This window comes from Mesoplodon bidens (assembly GCF_964165515.1).
Source record: "Mesoplodon bidens genome assembly, chromosome: 17".
NCBI classification, from domain to species: Eukaryota; Metazoa; Chordata; class Mammalia; order Artiodactyla; family Ziphiidae; genus Mesoplodon; species Mesoplodon bidens.
Window position 1 is genome coordinate 22,009,779 of NC_138174.1, and position 17,850 is coordinate 22,027,628.

Consider the following 17,850-nt stretch of genomic DNA (forward strand, 5'->3'; position numbering starts at 1 on the left):
CATTAAAACTCTTGAGTTAATATCGTCAATATCAGGAGTAATATGGTCACATCTTTTAAAGTGAGATCTTGATAAACAAAGACCCTTATAACATAGCATACAAAAGACAGTTCCTCTGTTCAGAAAAAGAATATTTGAAAATAATGGCTGATTGGAGAACTACCCAATTTGTGGGTGCTGTTAATAGGAGAAGAAAATGTTTTATATTTTAATATTCTCCTTGAACAAATAATTGTAGAAGGGGAAATCTTAGAGTCTCTTGCTTTTAACCTTATCAAAACAACATGGAAAAGGATAAAATTGGGTTTTAATGATTCTTGTCTTTATATCTACATAAACTTAATCAAAGCCACTGGAACAATTTACCTTTCCTATGCAGAGTCTGCTAGAAGCAAGAGATTCCCCTTTTTATTTGAAGAAAACTCATAAGAAGTGGACTCCTAGAATTAAAAATGAACCTTATGATAGGGTCCTAGGCAAGAAATAAAAGTTTGATTAATGACAATTTGTGGATTAAAATGAAAGAATTTGGCTCCCTGAAGAAATTATACTCTGAAAAATGAGAATTATAAAAGGAAATTATGATTTAGAATAGCTACTGTATTTGGGGGGAGCGGGAGAGGAGCTAAAATTCTTGGCTTTATTAATCTGGTAAGTTTGGGAAAGATGAGTAAAGATTGTGTGGATAAAATTTTGTTTTTAGATTTAAAGCTATTAAAAGGTTTACAGATATAATGTATTTCTATGGAAGATGGAAGGCTGTATTTTCCTTGAATACAAAAAAATTTATAAGCCTTAACTATATGTGTATAGAAGGGTAGGGTTGGGGGTTAAATAAAAATCTTGCACTGGAAATTTCAAACATATCGTAAAAGTAATGGTGAAATTAGAGTTTTAAATAATTTTCATTACATGGACTTTTCCCTACACTGTCAATAGCTTCAAAATAAAAACATTACAGAATGTTGAACATGGCTTTATCTCCGAGGTGTAAGAACGTAGGCTTATTGTTTCACCATGATTCATGGAATTAGCTATAGGAAAAAGTTTTGTTTTGTTCTTTAGTGAGGAAACAGTTTTTTTTTTTTAACATAGCTTCTGTTTTATAAAAGGTAAATGTAACATAAGCAGTGTGGTACTGACCTTGTAGCTTATTGTAAATATGTGCACAGATCTTACTGTATTTTGCTGTATTGAAACAATTGAGCAAAATATCAGTGCCTAGATGTCCTAAGCGATTTCTTGATTTTTTAAAATTCAGGTATTTTTATTTCCCATTTAAAAAAATTCACATTAACGTAGTCCTGAAATATGAAAGATTGGTGTTTCCAAAATAAGCACATAGGTGCTCTTTAAAGTTTTTCCCCACTAAATGTGCATCTAAGGTAATTAGAGCACTGCAGTAAAAAAAACGTTAGGGAACTATGACGGGTGCATCGGAGTTTTCAGGAATTACGATCAAAGGGATCTCTACTCAAGAGGTAAGGTATGGAATAGGTAGAAAAATGTTCAAAATGTGTTCAGTGCAATGTCTGATGATAAAGTAAACTACAACAGATATCCTTTGATTTCCAGACAGATGTAGAACTAGGAAAATTCTTAAAAATCTCTCCCAGAGGGCTTCCCTGGTGGCGCAGTGGTTGGGAGTCCGCCTGCCGATGCAGGGGACACGGGTTCGTGCCCCGGTCCGGGAAGATCCCACATGCCGCGGAACGGCTGGACCCGTGAGCCATGGCCGCTGAGTCTGCGCGTCTGGAGCCTGTGCTCCGCAACGGGAGAGGCCACAGCAGTGAGAGGCCCGCGCACCACACACACACACACAAAAAATCTCTCCCAGAGAAGAGCAATGGATAAACCACAAATTTATTTTTGTATGACTTTGGAGTGCATTTAGAAACAAATATCTGCAGACATTGTACCCTTTTGGTACCTGGCCTGAATATATTCCATGGCATCTCCTACCCTTGCTCTCTTAATGTTTATGATCCATATTTAATTTAGTATTTCTTAAGCCCTGAGAACTGTTAAAATATTGTACTTTGAATGGAAAGTTGAGTACAGATTCTTTGAGGTTATTTTGCCTGGCCTCATGTTTGCTGTGTATGCCTGTTTCTATTAAATGAAACCTAGAATTTAGAAAACAGTAGCTGTACTGAGTAATTTTAACTTCGGTTTGAGAAATTAGAGTTTTATAAACATTCACTTACACTGTAATTCGGGAATCTGTTATATTAAGGATTAAGAAATAATATTGTTGGCTAGTATATAAAATTGTTCACACAAGAAAGTTATACTGTTATTCTGTAAGGTATATTAAGTAGGTTCAAAGAATCAAGTGTTAGCATAATATATAGTATATCCAGAAACAAAGGAAAATGCAGTATTCAGTACAGGTGAGCTAAAAAATGATTTAGAATTTTTTTCTAGAATTACATTACTAGTATAATTTACTCAGTAGATGGCAATATAGAAAACACAGTAACCTTCCATCCTGTCTTTTTGATTCTTTTTATAAGGACATCAGCTCGTGGACATTTGGCTTTTATTTAAAATAGTTTGCTGTCTATTCTGCACTTGCCTTTATGCAGAGCAAATGATCATATTGCTGTGATCTAGTGACAGCACCCACTACATCAGTGAGGTAGCTGATTCCATGTTCACGGATGCTCTGATGGTAAGAAGTTGACCCAGAATATGCTTCCATGTCATTTTTTATTTGAAAATTACCTTAGAAATTAGCTTGGTTAGCATTCTTATCTGTAAAATAAAATATGTAAAATTTTACATACAAGATAATTGATATCTGGGAACAATACATGTATTTCTAATATCACATAGTTTATTAAAGGTCTGCTGTAGGATTCAAGTCTCTTTTGACTCCAGGCTCAGAGATCTATACTTAACTGTACTTTATTGCCTCATCATGTTAGTCCTAGTTCTGGGCAACATAGAGCGAGTCTGATGCCCTTCCAATATGATAGCCTTCAGGTATCTTAAGATGGCTGTTATACTCCATCAATTCCAAGTGCAAGTTTCCTGCCCCCCTCTACAGATTAAGCACACCTCCATTTTTTTTTTTTTTTTGCTCTTATTCATGTAGCATGGATTTGAAATCCTTAAGAGTTTTGTAGATCTCTGAATATGCTTCAGTTTATTATTATTCTTAATGTGTGACACTGAACCAACACAGTACACGCTCAGCCTGTGTTTAGCCCTGTGACTCATACCATTTTGTTTATCCTTATGTATTTAGCCAGTCAGGTGCTTAATTTTACAAGATTCTCTTGGACAAAAGAGTTACATAGTGATATGCAAAAATTTTGTTTCAAAAAATTAGGCCAGTACAGACTAATGTGCACAGTTCAGAGGAAAAGAAAAAAATTGGCTCAAGGTAATAGCTAAGACCTTGAGAAAGCAATCAAAAAAGTACCACCTTCATTTCAATTATTGTTTAATTCTGACTCACATAACTATAAATTCCATATTAAATGGCTTGTGTAATGTAAAATGTTATTTTTCAGGTTGTCCTTAGTAATTAAAGAGGAGCCAGGCCCTTTGGAGCTAAACTGTTGACACGGCACTGACAGTGAGAAGAAAATGAACTTGTGTTTAGTCGCATAATTAAAATTAGAAAGGAAAGTCAGTGCTTCAGTGGAGAAGTTTGAGATACACCCCAAACAGCTGACGATGGTGGAGAAGTGGTCCTGGAAGTCTGAGAGTGTGACCAAAACTGTAATGAAAGCACAGTCTTATGTTGCTTCTTGAAATATAGTGCAAATACTCAAGCAACGTTGTTTTGGTATAACAGTGTTTTAAGTTACCAGTTAAATAGCTTTTTTCCCCCAAATTTTAAATTGAGCTCCAGGAAGACACAAGGTATTTATTTAATGGCTGCATGTACCTTTAGGGTATGCATACCTTTGAGAAATACTGGTTTGAGACAGGTTGTGTTCTACCTTAGCTGAGTTAGAACTGGGGGACAAATGAGGGAGAAAGAAAAGAACAACCATTTACATGCCTACTCTGTGCAGCTTTTGCTAGGTGCTTTACATATATTTATCTAATTAGATCCGGTTGACCTATGAGAAAGGTAATTTTTTATTTTACACACAAAGATGCTGAAACTCAGAGGTTACAACACCTGCCCAAGGGCACATAAGCAACAAAAATGGCATTTAAAAGATGATTTCTCAAAATCTAAAGAATTCTATCACACCATTGTCAAATATCTTTGCCAAAAAGAATGCATATTCTCAGGAAAATTTCACATAGAACCTCAGTGTTTAAAGTAGGTAAAAGGGATTTTTGATTTAGTATGCATTTTTTTAAGAGTAGTTTTAGTTTTACAGAAAAACCGACCAGAAAGTACAGTCCTCCCCCTACCCCCCAATTTATACAATTTTCCTTACCATAGTTTGCTCTGCTGTTGACATCTTGTGTATTTTGTTACAATTAATGAACGAATACTGATGCATCATTATTAGTTGAAATCCATAGTTTACATTAGGGTTCATTCGTGTCATACAGTTCTACAGGTTTTGCCATATACATAATGTCTCGTATCATAACTATAGTGTCATACAGAATAGTTTCACCTGCCTACAAATGGTGTTCCACCTATACTCATCCTTCCCTTCCCGCCCCTCCCCACCTCTGGCAATCTGTGGTTTTGTTTTTAGCCTTCTCAGCCTGGTTTCCTTCATTTAGCGATATACAATGTCTTTTTGTGACTTGATAACATATTTCTTTTCATTACTGAATGGTATTCCATCGTATAGATTTACCACAGTTTGTTTATCCATTCATCTTTGAAGGACATCTTGATTGCTTCCAATTTTTGGCACTTATGAACAAAGTTGCTATAAACATTTATATGTAGGTGTTTGGAGGACAGATTTCAACTCATTTGGAAAAATACCTAGTGGTGAAATTGCTGGATCTTACAGTAAAGCCTATGCTTAGCTTTGTGAGCAACTGCCCAGCTGTCTTCCAAAGTGGCTGGACTATTTTGCCTTCCCACCAGCAATGAACCAGAGTTCCTGTTGTCCTGTCTCCTTGCAGGCGTATGGTGGTGTCAGTGTTTTGGATGGTAGTCCCACTGATAGGTGTATAGTTGCGTCTTACTGTTTTATTTGCAGTTCTCTAATGATACTATTTTCCATCTGTATATCCTCTTCAGTGAGGTGTCTTTTCAGATCTTTTGCCCATTTAAAAATGTTTTCTTTTTGTTGAGTTTTAAAAGTTTTTTGAATGTTTTGGATATCAGTCCTATACCAGATAAGTGTTTTGCAAGTGTTTTCCCCTAGTCTGTGGCTTGTCTTCATTCTCTTAACAGTCTCTTAGCAGAAGTTTTAAATTTTAATGAAGCCAACTTCATCAATTTTTTTCTTTAATTTTTTTCTTTTTTCTTTTTTGTACTTTTAGTGCTGTATCTAAGAACTCATTGTCAAACCCATGGTGACCTAGATCTTCTCCTATGTTATCTTCAGGAAGTTTTACAGTTTTGAGTTTTACCTTTAGGCCTGTGATCCGTTGAGTTAACTTTTGTGAAAGGTGTAAGGCCAGTGTTTAGGAAAAGACTGTCCTTTTTCCTTTGAATTTTCTTTGCTCCTTTTTCAAAGATCAGTTGACTATATTTGTATGGATCTATTTCTGGGCCCTTTATTCCATTCTATTGGTCTGTTCTTTTGCTGATACTACACTGTGTTGAATACTATAGTTTTTTGGTATGTCTTAAAATTGGGTGTCAAACTTCTAACTTTGTTCTTCAGTATTGTGCCTACTATTCTAGGTCTTCTACCTTTTCATACAGACTTTAGAATCAGTTTGTCCACAAATGACTTGCTGGGGTTTTTATTGGGATTGCATTGGATCTAAAGATCAAGTTGGGAAGAACGGACATCTAACCATATTTAGTCTTCCTATCTATGAACATGCAGTTACTCTCCATTTATTTAGATCTTTTTGATTTTTCATCAGCATTTTGTAGTTTTTCCTCACATAGACTCATTTTCTTAGATTTATACCTAAGTTTTTTTTTTTTTTTTTTTTTTTTTTGGTGCTAGTGCAAATGGTGTATTTTAAATTCCAGTTGTTCATTGCTGATATATAGGGAAAACAATTGACTTTACCTGTATCTTGCAACCTTGCTATAGTTGCCTACTAATTGCAGTATTTTTTCCTTGCTTTAGGGACTTTGGGTATCCACAGTCATGTCTTCTGGAAACAAGGACAGTTTTATGTTTTCCTTCTCAGTCTTTATACCTTTCACTTCCTTTGCTTATTGCTTTGGCTAGGACTTCCCACAACAATGTTGAATACGAATGGTGAGAGGGGACTTGCTTGTCTTGTTCATGATATTGGGTGGAAAGCATCTAGTTTCTCACCAATACGTATGATGTTAGCTGTAGGTTTTTTGTAGATATTCTTTATCACATTAAGGAAGTTCTCTAGTTCTGGTTCCTCAAAGGTTTTTTGTTTGTGAGGTGTTTTTTTTTTTTTTTTTTTTTTTTTGTGGTACGCGGGCCTCTCACTGCTGTGGCCTCTCCCATCGCGGAGCACAGGCTCCGGACGCGCAGGTCCAGCGGCCATGGCTCACGGACCCAGCCGCTCCGCGGCATGTGGGATCTTCCCAGACGGGGGCACGAACCCATGTCCCCTGCATCGGCAGGTGGACTCTCAACCACTGCGCCACCAGTGAAGCCCTGTGTGTTTTTTTTTAAATCATGAACTGGTGTTGGCTTTTGTCAAATGCTTTTTCTGTATATATTGATATGATTGTGTTTTTTCTTTAGTTGTTAATGAGTCTAATTGATTTTTAAATACTAAATCAGCTTTACATATGTAGAATAAATGGAACTTGGCCATGGTGTATAATTATTTTTTTCTTTTAAAATTAATTAATTAAATTACTTTTTTGGCTCTGTTGGGTCTTTGTTGCTGAGCGCAGGCTTTCTCTGGTTGCGGTGAGCAGGGGCTACTCTTCGTTGTAGTGTGCAGGCTTCTCATAGCGGTGGCTTCTCTTGTTGCGGAGCACGGGCTCTAGGCGCACGGGCTTCAGTATTTGTGGCACGTGAGCTCAGTAGTTGTGTTACCCGGGCTCTAGAGAGCAGGCTCAGTAGTTGTGGCGCACAGGCTTAGTTGCTCCATGGCATGTGGGATATTCCCGGCCCAGGGCTCAAACCCATGTCCCCTGCATTGGCAGGTGGATTCTTAACCACTGCGCCACCAGGGAAGCCCGTGTATAATTCTTTTTACATATTATTGCATTCAATTTCTTGATATTTTGTGAAGGATTTTTGTATCAAGGTTAATGGGACACTGGTCTGTAATTTTTCTCTCTTGTAATGTCTTTGTCTGATTTTGATATTAGACTTGCCTCATAGAATGAGTAAGGAATCGTTCTCGTTTCTATTTTCTGAAAGAGATTGTAGACAATTGGTGTCATTTTATTTAACATTTGGTAGAATCATCAGTGAAACCATCTGTGCTTTGTACTTTCTGCTAGGGAAGGTTATTAATTGTCGATTCAGTTTCTTTAATAGATATAAGCCTTTTCAGTTTGTTTCTTGTGTAAGTTTTGGTAGATTGTATCTTTTAAGGAATTGGTTCATTTCACCTAAGTTATCAAATTTGTGGAGATAGAGTTGTTAATAATACTCCTTACTATCCTTTTAATATCCATGGGATCAGTAGTAGTGGCTCCTCTTTCCTTTGTGATATTAGTGGTTTGTGTCTTCTTTCATTTTATTTGTTAGCCCAGCTAGAGATTTATCAATTTTATTGATAAAATAACCAGACTTTGGTTTTGTTGATTTTTCTGTTTTACTGTTTTCAGTTTCATTGACTTCTCTAATTTTTATTTCTTTTCTTCTACTTGCCTTAGGTTTATGTCGCTCTTCTTTCTAAGCACTGTTTTTGCTGTATCCCAGAATTTTGATAAATTCTTCTTTCATGTTCTTTTAGTTTGAAATATTTAAAAGTTTCTTTTGAGACTTTTGAAACCAATGTATTATTTAGAGGTGTTGTTTAATTTCTAACTATTTAGGGCTTTTTCATTTATCTGTAAATATTTGGTATCTTACTAATTTTAGTTTAATTCCCTTGTGTCTGAGAGTGTACTTTTAGTATGCTTTCTATTCTTTTAAAATTTTGTGGTGTGTTTTATGGCCCTTAATCTTGGTGAATTCTCCATGTGAGCTTGAGAAGGTATATTTTGTTGTTGTTGGATGAAGTAGTCTTTAGATGTCACTTAGATCCAGTTGATTGATGGTGCTGTTCAGTTCAACTGTCTTTACTGATTTTCTGCCTGCTGGATCCATCAGTTACTGGTGGAGCGGTGTTGAAGTCTTTTAAGCATTCATCAATTTCTCATTTCAGTTCTGTCAGTTTTTGGCTCACATATATTGATGCTCTGTTGTTAAGCAAACATATTAAAGATTGTTATATCTTCATGGAGACTTGACTCCTTCATTGTTTCATAATGCCCCTCTTTATCCCTGATAACTTTTCCTTGTTCTGAAGTCTGGTTTTCCTGAAATTAATGTGGTTATTCTAGCTTTCTTTTAATTAGTATTATCACAGTATCTTTCTTATCCCTTTACTTTTAATCTACCTCTATCTTTGTGTTTAATGTGGGTTTTTTTTATAGACAGTGTACAGTTAGGTCTTTCTTTTCTTTAATCCATTTGACAGCCTCTGTCTTATAATTGGTATATTTCAACCATTTAAATTTAAAGCAATACTGATATAGTTGGATTTATATCTAGTTTTTTTTTTTTTTAGTATTGAAAATAATTTATTGAAATTGTTGATTAGATCAGTGGTCCAACATGGGTCTCCCTGGGCTAAAATCAAGACATCAGCAGGAATTCATTTCTTTCTGGGCCTCTATATCTATCTTATTTGTAACTTTTATATTCATTGGCTTTGTCCTTTTAAAATTTATTTTGCCTTACACTCTATTTCTGTCTTCTTTGATATTAAGTATAATTCCAATTTAGTTTGAGTCCTAACATTTACACATAGTGGTGCTTTGCTAGGCGCCTTCTAAAAGCATTTCACTACTTTAATTTGATTCATTTAATTCTCTTGAGCATCCACTTACCAAATTTCATGCATCTCCCAAGCTTTGGAGATATTGAGATGCTTCTACCCCCATTCCCTTCTTTTCAAAGGCTTTTTCCCATTGTTGTCTAGAGCCTGGATCTATCTTTTGTATCTTGTCAAGGATTTTGTGGCTTTAGTATTTTCTATGAGCGAATTTCCCTCTCTACTGGATCATTCCCATCACCATCTAATTATGCTGTCATATGTTATCTTAAGAAAAGGAAGCGGGACTTTCCTGGCAGTCCCGTGGTTAAGACTCTGCACTTCCAATGCAGGGGATGTGGGTTCGATCCCTGGTTGGGGAACTAAGATCCCGCATGCCATGTGGTGTGGCCAAAAGAGGAAAAAAAAGAGAGAAAAAAAAAAAGAAGCCAACTTGACCTTTTCTTCACCCTCTGACTTCTACTGCAGTCTCTACTCACGTTTATTACCAAGAATTGTCTACTCATATTGTTACAATTTCTCCAAGTTTATTTACTTCTCAGTCTATCCCGATGTGGCTTTTGCATCTCAGACCACTGTGACTGCTCTTATCAAAGTTACCCAGGTCTTCCCTGTTGCCAGATCCACTGGATGCTTACCTGTGCCTTCTGACCTCTTAGCAGAATTCAGTGTAGTTGAACACTCCAACCTTCTGAAATGCCCTTCTCAGTCCTTGAGTTTTTCCTCTCACCTCTTCTTCCTTTACACTTAGATGATTTTATCCGTTCCCATGGCTTAATACTTTTTCTTTTTTTAACTCCCCCAATTTTTATCCCCTGCCCAGCCACCTCCTCAAAGTTCCAGTCTTGATATCCACTTGGATATCAAGTGGTTTAATTAAACTACTTAAATTAAAAAACATGTCCAACCTTGGACTATTTTTCTCTTCATCTCTGTGCAGAATCATGATGTTCATCTCATTATGTGAAAAACCATGGAGTGGTCTCTTCCTCACCTCCCATATACAATCTATTTGTTTTTTGTTAGTCCAGTTGTTTGTTTTGGGACTTTTTTTGTAAACATTGTTACTATTGTTTACAGCGGTTTTAGGTTTACAGAAGAATTGACCAGAAAGTACAGAGAGTTTCTATATTAATTCCCCTTCCCTTGTTTCCCTTGCTACCATCTTGCATTAGTTTGGTACGTTTGTTGTAGTCGAACCAGTTTTGATACAGTAAAGTCCATAGTTTACATTCGGGTTCACTCTTTGTGTCAACAGTTCTATGGGTTTTGCTAAAAGTGTAATTTCATGTATCCACCATTAGGATATTTTATCACCACCTCAATCCCTGGCAGCCACTGATGTTTTTACTGTCTCTCTAGTTTTGTCTGTCTCAGGATGTCATATAGTTGGAATCATACAGTATGTAGCCTTTTCTGCTGGTTTCTTTCACTTAGCAATATGCAGTTAAGGATTGTCCTTATCTTTTTGTGGCTTGATAGCACATTTCTTTTTATTACGGTATAGATCTGCCACAGTTTGTCCTTCACCTATTGAAGGACATCTTGGTTGCTTCCAATTTGGGGCACTTACGAGTAAAGAAAGCTACTGTAAACATTTGTGTGCAGGTGTTTTGAGGATGTACGTTTTCAGTGCATTTGGAAAAATACCTAGTAGCGCAACTGCCGGATCTTAAACGGTAAGCCTATGCGTAGATTTGTAAGAAACCACCGAAGTGTATTCCAAAGTGGCTGTCCCATTTTGCATTCCCACCAGCAGTAAATGAGAATTCCTGTTGTTCTACATCCTTGCCAGCGTTTGGTGTTGTTAGTGTTTTGAATTGTAGCCACTTTGATAGATGTGTGGTGGTATCTCACTGTTTTAATTTGCAGTCCCCTAATGGCACGATATTGAGCATCTTTTCATATGCTTATTTTCCATCTCTATCCTCTTCGGTGTTGAGATAAGGCCAGTGTTTAGATGGATATATCTTTTTCCCAATGTGGATGTTTATTCTAACACCATTTTCTGAAAAGACTGTCCTTTCACCTTTGAATTGCCTTTACTCCTTTTTCAAAGATCAGATCTACCTCCTAAATCTCTCTCAAAACTGTTCAACGTCTCACCATTTCCATCTACCAACTTCTGCTCCAGGCTACCATCATCCCTCACCTGAACTATTGCAGTAGGCCTCGCTGGTCTCCTTGTTTTACCTCTTGACTTCTATGTTCTTCATAGAATAGGATTTATAATGATTTTAAAGTATAAATAAAATCGTACCTGTTTCCTGCTGAATACTCAGTGCTCTTCTTTGTAAAAACTATAAATTCCAAATTCTTTATCATGGCCTATGATCTCACCTCCAGCTTTACCCTTACTCCTGCTCTCCAGCCACCCTTGGGTTTATTTCATTTAGTCTCTAAATTGTTTATCCCCTATCTTAGGGGATTCCCGGCGACTGGAATGCCCCTTCCTCTGCTTTTAGATCTCAGCTTAAATGTTTCCTTTTCAGAGATGCCTTCCCTAGTCACTATAGCTAAACATCCAGTTCTACATCTTGACCTCCATTCTCTCATATTGATTCCTTCCCAGTATTTTTCTCACTTTAAAAGCATATATTGTTTATCGATTTATTGCCTGACTTCCTGAGACCAGGGATCACGTCTGTCTTGTTTATACTGTTTCTTAGCACCTGGCAGAGTAGCTGTCACACAGTAGGCACTGAACAAATATTTCAGTGAGGAAGACGTAGGCAGCCTTTGCGATGCCCAAATCTAGTGAGGGAGATCCACACATGAATAGGTGAATTGCAATGCCACTTTAATGCTGTTGGATAGTTGTCATAGTCCTGGAAAATAAGCAATAGAAGACTAAAAAAATCTTTGGGATTCTTTCTCAGTAGTGTGAAGTAGTGATTACAGAGGTCAATTTATGAAGTCTTACTACCTAGGCTTATTTATGAAGCCTTACTGCCTAGGCCATAAATAAAAATATTATTTAATAATGGGGTCAACATAACTTTCATCCAAGCAGTACGAGACTTAGGATATTAAGTGTTTCAGAAACCATCAATCTGTACTGACAGTATGGGTGCTTTAGGGACAGTCTCAAGCCCACCAAGAGATGATCCAGCATACTGATTGAGCTTTGGCTATAGAGTCAGTGTTTGGTTTTGAGTACTCAGTGCTGCCATTCACCCTGGGCAAGTTGTTTAACCTCTGTGCGCATCAGTTTCCTCATTTGTGGAGGAGCTAATAAACATACTGCACAGGGTTGTTATGAGGATTAAATAGACTAATCTATATAAAGCATTTTTCCATGTGCCAGATACTGAAGTAAACATAAAAGTGTTCCCCTCATTTAACTAAAATTTTATTATTTTAGAATACACTTAACTTGAGTAATATGCAGCTTCCTCAATAGATACCTCCCTTCCTACTTTAAAGAGAAAGACTTCATTCTGATGCCAAACATGAATCTTACCTTTGCAGCACCCATCCTTTTTATCCTCTACCTGTGCTCTACGTTATATTACCTCTGCTTTCTCAGATGTCTTAAAAAAACTCAGATGATTTTTTTATTCCTTTTCATAATTCTTCCTTTCAACTAGATCTTTCTCATATGCACAAAAACATGTTAAAGTGTCTCCAATTTAAAAAAATGGTATCTAACTGTAGGCACTGCCCCACCTCTTCCTGTATGTATGCAAACTTAACATTCTCTGTAACATTCTCTCCGTTTCTTTCAGTGCCACTCACTTCTCAGTCTACTCCAAGCTTGTTTTCTACTTCTTAAATTCATTGAAGTAATACTATTGAGGTGAACAGTGACCTTATCACTGAATCAAACAGACCGTTTTCATACCTTGTCATACGTGTGCTCTCAGCATTCAGCGTGATAGCTGGAATTCTCCTCTTCTGACATTTCGGACTCTTGAGTCTTCACTCCTGATTTCCTCATATCTCTCAGGCTGGTTCTTAGTCTGTATTGCAGACCCATTCTTTTTTTTTTTTTGGCGGTACGCGGGCCTCTCACTGCTATGGCCTCTCCCGTCGTGGAGCACAGGCTCCGGACGCACAGGCCCAGTGGCCATGGCTCACAGGCCCAGCCGCTCCGCGGCATGCGGGATCCTCCCGGACCGGGGCACGAACCCATGTCCCCTGCATCGGCAGGCGGACTCCCAACCACTGCGCCACCAGGGAAGCCCCAGACCCATTCTTTACCCAGGCTTTACTTTACATATTGGAGTTTCTAAGGCTTGTTTCCTCAGTCGTTATCTCTTAGTTCTTTGCGTCTCTATCCATACTCTAAGACTAATTACCTTTATACTGATGACTCAAGTTCCATAATACTGGTCCAATTTTAGAGATCGAACGACCTACTTGGCATCTCTTTTCCTTTCTGTGTGCCCCAAGGGCACTTCAAACATGTTTTATGAATTTATGATCTTTCCCCCCTCAAATGTGGTCTTCCTTTAGCATTCCCCAGTTTAGTGACTATCACCCCCTGCATCCAAGTTATGCATGCTGGAATCCTAGTTAACATTCTGCATATGTGTATTCCTCACCTCCTTTACCCCATCTGTCATCCAGTCCTGTTGATTTCTGTGTCTGAAATCTCAGTAACCTTCTCTGTTGTCAGTGTCCTGGCTTCGTCTATTATTTCCTAACTTGAACCATAAGAGTTCTAATCGGTCTCCTTGTATACATCCTTGTGCTAATCAAATTCATTCTCCACAGTACAGCCAGAGTGATGTGTCTGAAGATACGAGTTTGATTGACATTATACCTTTATATATATTATACCTTTAATTAAAACAATCAGCTGCTTCCTATTGCTCTTAGTTAGAATCCACGGGTAGAATAGAGACAAAAATCCTGAATATCATTTGTGAAACCCAGAAAGACTAAGTTCTTCTTTACCCCTCTGCTGTCATCCTTGGTCACTTCTTATTGTTTTCACTCTGTCTCTCCCTCATCCTTTTTACCTTAGCTGGTGGTCATTTCCTTACCTCAGGAACACCTTGGATGTGCTTGAACAGGTCAGATCACCATCTGTTTGCTTTCATAGTGCCATGTACCTATTGTATCCATGCTTTCAGTTTTACATGTTGGTGTGCCATCTCTCCCTCTAGCTAAAAGTCCTTAAGAGACCAAGGATCTTGTTTGCTTTTGCTTACCATTTGCCAGTACTTCGCACAGTAACTGGCTTGTACCCTTCATTTCATCAGCTCTTAAGATGCCACCTTTATTTTTCTTCTACTAAGGAATAAAAAGAAGGAAAGTAATCAATGGAAGATAAGCTCACAATAATGTTATTGAAAGAATTTTCTGTAAAAGCTGAATTAACTTGAACTGTTATATTTTCTCCCAGCCCCCTGCCTTTCTCGGATGATAAAAGAATGTAATTTGAGAAAAATATCCTAGAGTTTATTTCTAGACTCTGATACTGTACGAAAATACTTGGCACTTAATCATGGTTCCATTATTCAGGGCTTCCGAAGCGGAGAAATTAGATTTGTTTCTAACTTTGGAAATAAAATATTCAAGCTAGTTTTGATTTGTCTTTAAATGCAGGTTTGATGATTTCCTGAACTCTCAAGTGATGCTGACTTGTGGTCATCTCTGGGAAAGGGATATTTAGTGAGAGTTTGAGTTTAAGAACAATACTTAAAAAAAAAATTTACGGTGATGTGAATCTTGTTTGTCTAGCTCCTCCTTTCATTAATTTACTGTTTTTCTCTCATACTTTCATTCTTATAGGAAGACACGCACTGTCAGCATTTCCGTTTCCATTCCTCAGTTCATGAGGTTCTCTGCACCGTTCCTATAGTGGACCCAAGGGGTCGTTTCTATAAGACTTAATTTTTGCCTTGACTCAGTTTACGCTTTGTGTTAGAGAAATTTAGAATGGAAAAACTCAGTTTGCCATTTAACATTGTATTTCTCAAAGGAAACTTTAAAAATCTATCAAAAAAAACCTTTTTGTAGTTTTAAGGAAGGCCTGTTTTTCTAGATTCTGAGTAATAAAACACTCCTGGTAGCCTGGCATTTGGTAGTTGGAATAAACTAATCCCTTCAGCCTTTTGCAATCACTTAAAATACTCATTAACTGTGAGTCATTGTTTTGAGATAATGTACATTATATTCTTTTTGTTTTTCTTGCTTGAATTGCCCAACATTCTTTAGAATAGCTCCGTGCCCCTTGTGAGCTTAACGTACATTTTTATTTGGAAAACTGAGTGGTGCCAAAGAACATTGCGGGACAACAACTATTTATTCCCTTCCAATCAAGTTGTCTTTTTGTAGAGCAAAAAGTACACCGAGGTATAGAACTTTTTTTTCTTGCTGAGGTACTGATAAGTTTGAGAAAATGAATATGTTTGAAATGATAGGGAACTAATTACCTTGGGCGTCTTAAAAACTTATAAACAAATTTCTTCGCTAAGAATGGTACTGCATTTCTTTACTTTCAAAATTAAATTTATAATAGTCCTTTGAAAGCAGAGAATAATCTTCATATTTAAAAGTCAGTCACTATTATCACATTAATTAAAATATACCTGTATAAAATAGCTTATAAAATACTTCCTAAAATTTCTAGTTTGAACTATAAGGGCTCAGTCATTTTTTTCATAAGTAATTTAAAACATTTTAAATATGTTGTCCACTTTTTAAGTTGGTGGCATTATGCTATTCTAAATATAAGCCTTTTCTTCATGGAAAACATGACTTAATAATGAACTCTTGTATTTTTCAATATTGTCTTTAAAAAGTCATTAAAAACAATCTTGTAATCGCTATCACGTTTTTAACAATGATCAGCTTTGCTTCCACTTTTCATATGAACCGGAGCTTTGCTGTTTTAGTTGCACAATTCAGTGCATTAAAGACAAAAACAAACCAGTAATCACCTCCTCCCAGTTACCTTCTTTGTTCTCTGAACTCTTGGTATTGGTGGTAGATGTAGGACTATTCGAATGAAGATACATTTTATGCATGTTTTCTAATTAAGTAGTCTAAATTCCGAAACCTTTGTTTAGATACATTCATCTCCCTAAAATACAGTTTCTTAATAGGTCTATATCGGTATTGCCAAATTTAGATTACCTTTTTCATTAGTCTGCTAAATATGTCAGGTTACCTATAATGAAGAGGAAGTTATCCTAAAGGATTTAACACCTCTTTTACATTCTTGGAAATGTATTCAATTGTGACATGAAAACTCCACTAGGAATAGAGATATTTATATATAAATTCTATCTTGATAATTTTCCAGTGAAAAATTGGATACTACTTACTGGCTCTGCTTTTGAGCTTCATTTTCTTTTTTTTTTGAATTTATTGTTTTATACAGCAGATTCTTATTATCTATTTTATACATATTAGTGTATATATATGTCAATTGGGCTTCATTTTATTTTCTGTTCAAGTTTGGCTTCTTGATAGGAAATGGGGGATCAAATGTTACATAAATTAGTTTGTTATATTCACCTCTATACATCAAAAGTTTTTTTAAGCTCACCCCTAATATAAGTATGTATTTTGAGTGTGCAGATATGAGAGGTTTTTTAGATCACTCTCAACATTTCAGTACAAATTACAAAATGGTGAGGATGTTTCTAAACATCTGTAACATGCTTCATAATTTTTTAAAATCTTGGTTAATCTCTTTGGCAGCAATATGAATCGGATTCCATGGTCAGTTTATTTTGATACTTTTAAAATAGCTGTCAGAGATGGTTCACAAAGATACATAGATTCAAATGGCAATGATTCCTAAATCATTATACTAAGATTTTAATACCATCCAGCAGTTATGCAGAAGTTTTGGTGATATTTGGCTGGCCCCTAATAGTCTGACCTTGCACCTAATGGGAGGGATTTTAATTTCCATCATTTTAAGAAATGGATTAGAAACCTTATGTGTTTCTTCTGGGAGATTTTGAAAGGGGTTAAAAATTCTGTTTCCAAGCTTTTGGGTGTTCCAAGCTTTTAAATGAGAAGTTTTTAAAAATTACTCTCTCAACATTTTTAGTACCAATCACAAAATGATGGAGCTGTTTTGAAACATCCATCTTTAAAATTCCCATAGAAGTTACTCCCAAAAGGCAGTCTTTTTCTCATGAAACTGTTGAAACATTCCATTTACATCGAAGGTACAAGTTCAGTGTGTTTGTTTTGAAGATTGTGCTTGGTGACTTAACCTCTTGTCATCACAGAAAAGCTCAGCAAATTGTGAATGTTTTTCTTTTTGTAAAAGAAAAAATCCATTGCCCATCTTTTAAGTTCAACAATTCTTTAACGTTCTTTACAGTAGATAGCTAGCAAGCCTAATAGAGGAAAAATAATTTTTAGCTCTTCCCTATCTCATTAAAAATACCCTAATGATTCTTCTACTTTTAAGGTTGTTTTTTTTTTAAATGAAATTAACCACATTGATGATACTAGTGCACACTTCTTATTTCAACTCCTTTGCTGCAATAACTTGCCTGTACGGAATGACTCATTGATTTTCACATGAGTTGCTATCTGACAATCCCATTTCTAGTTAAAGCAGCTGCTCCATCAGAAGTTACACATACATTTATACATTTATAAAAGAAGAAATTTGCTGTGGAGAGTACATCTTCTCCAGTAAAACTTTTAATTCTTCATATACACAAAAACACAATGTTTTTATATTGGAAACAGAATCTAGCAAATAGCATAGGCTGAGACATGTAAGAAATGTGTCTTTTTATCTTATATCCAACCTTTTGGACTACATAATTTGCTCCAGTACTTCTTTCTTCAAACATTAAGCAATCTTTCCTATAA

At 36.3% G+C, this 17,850-nt stretch overlaps 1 protein-coding gene across 1 annotated transcript in view; it reads left to right on the forward strand.

The window, feature by feature from the left end:
- TSC22D1 (TSC22 domain family member 1) overlaps positions 1-17,850 on the forward strand; it is a gene marked incomplete at its 5' end in the record, with an annotated part of 131,389 nt that overhangs the window by 35,635 nt on the left and 77,904 nt on the right. The gene's annotated exons all lie outside the window — the stretch shown is intronic.